Here is a 5,720-nt window from a genome sequence, read left to right on the forward strand (position 1 = left end):
GGCATTCAAGAATGAAATCACTCTACTAGGAATGTAATCAGTCACACCTCACCACTCAATCCGTGGCACATCCGATATAGCCAATGTGACTATCTTGGCATGACAATCCAGAATAGAACGACACGGAGATAGCCAATCCATGCCTAAAATGACATCAAAATCCACCATACACAATAATAATAGATCCACACGGGTCTCTAGACCCCCAATAGTCACCATACATGACCGGTAGATACGGTCTACAATAACAGTATCGCCCACCGGGCTAGATACATGAACATGTGAAGCAAGAGACTCACATGGCGTACCCAAATAATGAGCAAAGTATGATGCCACATAAGAAAAGGTGGAACCAGAATCAAATAATACATAGGCATCTCTGTGGCAAACTGAAACAATACCTGTAATGACAGCATCTGAAGCAATAGCATCGGGTCTAGGTGGAAGTGCATAGAAACAGGCATGACCGCCACCTGATCGACCTCCTCCTCTGGGATGGCCTCTGGCTAACTGACCTCCACCCCTAGCTGGCTGAGCGGGTGGTGGTGAAGTGACTGGCGCTGAAGCCGATGACTGACCCCTCTGCTGAGATGAACTAGCAAAATGACAAGGACACTATCTCCACATATGACCCATGTATCCACACTCAAAACAACTCCCAGGTGCTAGAGAAAGGGACTGAAGGGAACCCCTCACACTGGAGTGACTAGCAGATGCACCTGGCATATAAGAGCCCTGAACTAATGGAGCACGGGATGAACTCTGAGCTGGAAGGGCACTAAGTGATGACTGGCCCTGATGAGAACTGTGAAAACCATGACCTGATGGCGCTCCACGATAACCTGGGCGAGCTGGCTGAGCAGGCCTAAATGGATAGCCTCTATCGTGCTGAAACTGACCTCTCGAAGGAGTACCACTGCAGCTACCTGAACATCAAGGCCTCTTGGACTCCCTCTCCTCTCCCTCCTAGCGATGAACAGACTCAATCTCACGGGCAATATCCACAATCTCCTCGTAAGTAGCACCAGACACTCTCTCCCTAATCATGAGAATACGAAGCTGATAAGTGAGGACATTAACAAACCTCTTAATCCTCTATCTGTTAGAACCAGCCAAATGGCATGACAAGCTAACTCAGAGAACCTCAACTCATACTGCGACATGGTCATATCTCCTTAACTCAACCACTAGAACTACCTCTGCGTAGCTCCTCTCTGCGATACTGCGGCACATACTTCTCCAAAAAGAGAGCGGAGAACTGCTGCCAAGTAAGGGGTGATGCACCAACAGGCCTATGCCTCGCAAAATCCTCCCACCAAGTGAAGGATACTCCAAAAAACTGATAAGTCGTGAAAGCGACCCCGTTGGTCTCCAAAATGCTCGTTGTATGAAGCATTCTCTAACACTTGTCTAAGAAACCCTGGGCATCCTCTCCCTTAGCACCACTGAAATTCGGCGGCTGAAGTCTACCAAATCTCTCCAACCTGCGCTGCTCATACTCTGGCATGACAAGAACTACATAGTTCTGAGCAGCTGCAACCGGCTAGGCTGGATGTGCCCCCAGCGTCTGAAGTCCCTGCACGACCTGCTCAGGTGTACGATCGGCGGGAGTCTAATTGCCTCCCCCGACCTGAGAAGTAGTTGCGGCTGTAGTGGCTGAAACCACCTGAGCTAGGCTAATGCAAACTAATAAGATCTGAGACAAGGCCTCCTGAAGACCCGAAATCACAATAGGCACAACTTGTGCCTGAGCTGGTGCTGCTGGAGCATCCAAAACCGGGACCTGATCCTAAATTGGGGCAACTGGTAGATCTGCAGGTACTGCCCTAGATGCTCTGCCCCTACCACGACCGCGTCCTCGGCCTCTAGTGGCCACAGCTGGTGGTACTGGTGGTCGTCCATCCGGACCGATAGTGCATGTCCTCACCATCTATGAGATAATAGAATAAAAGAAGTTTAGTACTCGAATCAACAAATTTGCACGACAAGAATTTCAAGAAGATGAAGTTTTTTTCCTAAAGGTTCTGTAGCCACTCGAGGATAAATACAAACGTCTCTGTACCGATCTGCGATACTCTACTAAACCTGCTCATGACTTGTGAGAACTATGTAACCTAGGCTCTGATACCAACTTGTCACAAACCTAAACCTGGACCTGGTCGTGATGGTGCCTCTCGTGAAGACAAGGCTAGCCAACTATTCCCAATTCGATTTTAAACAGCTAAAGTACAAGAAAACAGTCTAAAACATGATTTAATAATACTAAGTAGCAGGTAATATCATAAGAATGCGGAAGTACAACCCCATGAAGAGAAGGTAAGCTAGTGAAGTATCAAATTGTTAATATGTTCAATAAATAGGATAATGATGAAATTTATTTTAACATCCAAAATTTGAATCTGGATTGAAGCATATTTTCTCTTGAATAAATTCATTAACTTTAATGTCATTCTTATTGAATCATGTTCTCAGAAGGCATTACGAGAATTATATTTGTATTTAATTTACTTCTGTCCCATATACACTTATTTTGCAAGGGAGCTTAATCTTCTTTGTTGATATCTCTTGTCTCCATGATATATGTGTAGATAGCTGTTGGTAATGTCATTTACATTGAATCAAACAGTGGAGCGGTTAAAAGAGTGGGTAGAAGTGATGCTTTTGCCACAGAATTTGATCTTGAGGCAGAGGAGTATGTTCCACTTCCTAAAGGAGAGGTTCACAAAAAGAAGTAGATAGTCCAGGTTTGTCTCATTTCCCATGAAGTCACATTTCTTATTTTGATATGGCGCAAATAGAAGATTACCCTGGCATTGTACGCATGTAGCTGATTTATATGCTTCTTTTCCACATGGTCAATATTTTCTATAGCTTAGCTATGGAATACCAAAGATCATAGTTTGTCTTAACAAACTTACTCGAACACTTGAAGGGTGTGTGAAATTCTGTATATCATTTGGAGAAGTGAGGAAACAGATCCCTTAGATAGATACTGGATTCCTAAGGCGCTTACGAAGGTGTTCTTTTTTGCATGGCTAGCAGCAAGGGGAGTGATTTTGACTGCTGAGAATCTGCGAATGAGGGGAATTATATTTGTTAGTTGGTGCTATATGTGTAAAAGCTCATGGGAAAAAGTTGATCATCTTTTGTTTCATTGCCCTATGTCCTCAGCTTTGTGGAGGGCGATCCTGAACCTTTTTGGTGTTCAATGGGTGATGCCAAGCACTGTAAAGGAAATGCTATATAGCTGGGCCGATTTTCGTAAAAGAAGAAAGCAAAAGGCGTGGAAGTTCGCCCTGTTAGCTCTCATGTGGATAGTTTGGGGGGAGAGAAACAGGAGATCTTTTGAGGGGATTGAGTCTTCTTTTTCACATCTTAAGAATAATCTTTTATCTTTGATCTCTTTTTGGTGCACTCATATAGCCCTCATTTGTATAGAAGATTGGGCGTATTTTGTAGAGAATCATGTTCTGATGTAAATTCTCTACTTTTTGGTATACTTCTTGTATACGGGAGTTCTCTCCCTTTTGATTAATACAATTTACCTTATCAAAAAACAGCCTCTCCACCCTAAGGTAGAGGTAAGGTCTACGTACACACTACCCTCCCCATCCCCTACTTATGGGATTATACTGGGTTGTTGTTGTCATTGTTGCAACAAATAGTAGATATGAACCCATAACTTTAAAAATATAATGAGTTCAATGCTAAATAACTTAGAGATTGAACCCATAAGTAATTGGTATCCTGTTGAATAGTCAAAGTGCGCCAAGCTGGGACACCTCCTGTTATCCCAAAAAAATGACATTGTCCTCCGATAGGGTGGTGATCTGAATATTGTCTTAGGTATTGAAGCTGTAATGGCTACTTTTATACCCATTCAGTTCTAAAATCTTCAACATCATTAATTTAGTTGTCATGTTTCAACTAGCTAGGAAATTTCTTGTTTCTGCTGTTATTATAGCATACTTTCTAAGCCAAACACTAAAATTGATAATATTTTGAGGGCCCCGCGAAAATTGTTGTTTCGATTGATGGCATGTCTATCGATAATAGAAATTTGGAGCTTAAGCCACAGGGAAGCACATAGTAACTATAGTAAAGGCTAATGGCTTAAAGAACCATGAAATGTTAGGAAAATCTGATCTATTTGTGATTGTATACATTCATCCACTTTTCAAGGTTAAGCAAAATCATTGAGAAGAACCTAAATTCCGTTTAGAATCAGAAGTTTGAGTTAATTGCAGAACACAAAGAGACCCAATCTCTCATCTTGGAGGTCTTCATAATGACATTGGTCAAGACCAACGAATGGCTGTCGCTAAGTTGCCTTTGAATGAGCTAGCAACAGAGCCTGGTACGGAAATTGAATGAAGATTACTGCCAAAACTTGATACGCTCAAAACTTGCAAGTGTTGATTAGTTCTGTGAAATAGAAATGAATCTTTTGAACCTAGGTTGTTAGAAAACAGAAGATAATATACTTCCCATTGAAAAATTTATTGGGACTCCAAATTGATTTAACTTTCAGAAAAAAGAAACATTCTTGTCGTTCACTGTTTATTCATTTGACCTAGCAATCAAGGAGACAATTTAATTTGTTGTTTATTTCTCTAAGTCATATTATGGGAAGTCTGGTTTTATTTTGTATGGTGCATTGATGTGGTTATGCTGAGGCAGTGAATCATATTTATGAGATCAAAGGACGTAAGCATACAAGTCCTTTGGCGATTTGTGTTGGCGATGTTCATGATATACAATGTTACGCTGTGACAGATCATCTGCCTCGTGGCTTGCTTGACTTCCTGCTTTTTCTTACAGAATTTAGTGTAATGGAGAGAGAGAATAAAAAGAAAGAAAAAGAGAAAGAAAAGATAGACACAAATTAGAAAAAATTATGGAACCACCAAAGGATGTGGTACAGTGGACGGGACTGCTCTTCCTTTAACCAGAGGTCACGGGTTCGAGCTCTGGGTATGGAAAATACTTGGTAGGGAACGCTTCCCCCGAATGGGACCCTACACGGCGCGAATCCGAATATAGTCGGGCTCCAGTGCGGGTACCGAATACCGGGTGGGAAACAAAAAAAAAAAGAAGAAAAAATGGTGTCAAACTGTGTACGACTTTGTCAATTGAAGAAGGGCATATTAGACAAAATACTACGTAGTTTTTTCATCTCATTTTATGTATTATCATTATCATTTGAGAAGTCAAATGCTTTCTCTAGCTAGGACTTTTTCAAACATTTTCCATAGCTTTAATTATAAAAAAAATATGTCACTAACTCTTCTTGTGTTTTTCTTGTAGTTCTTGAATAGGTAAATTTTAATCCAAAGAAAAGGCTAGACATCCAATTTCACAATGTAAATTAGATGTTTTGATCCTCATACTTAAAAGTTGAAATGCTTTATATTATTTAGAGAGTGAAAATGAGAATTCTCGTTTGTCTTAACAAGAAAGTACAATTGGCCTTAAGGTAAAAAAGGAAAAAAATAAGTAAGAAAGAAAAACAATAATGAAGGAGCCAAAAAGGACTTAAGTGACACTTTTTAAAAATTTCGAGGGTTTATTTCAAATAATATGAACATGCTGGGGTTTATGGCGCATTAAAAATTCTACCCCTTCAAAAACCCCTCCGCCTCCATTAGAGAAGCTACTCTTAAACACCAAACAAAGAAGAAGAAAAAGAAGGCTAAAGAGATATATTAAAGAAGAAAAAT

Source organism: Nicotiana sylvestris, chromosome 3 (genome assembly GCF_000393655.2).
Source record: "Nicotiana sylvestris chromosome 3, ASM39365v2, whole genome shotgun sequence".
Taxonomy (NCBI): Eukaryota; Viridiplantae; Streptophyta; class Magnoliopsida; order Solanales; family Solanaceae; genus Nicotiana; species Nicotiana sylvestris.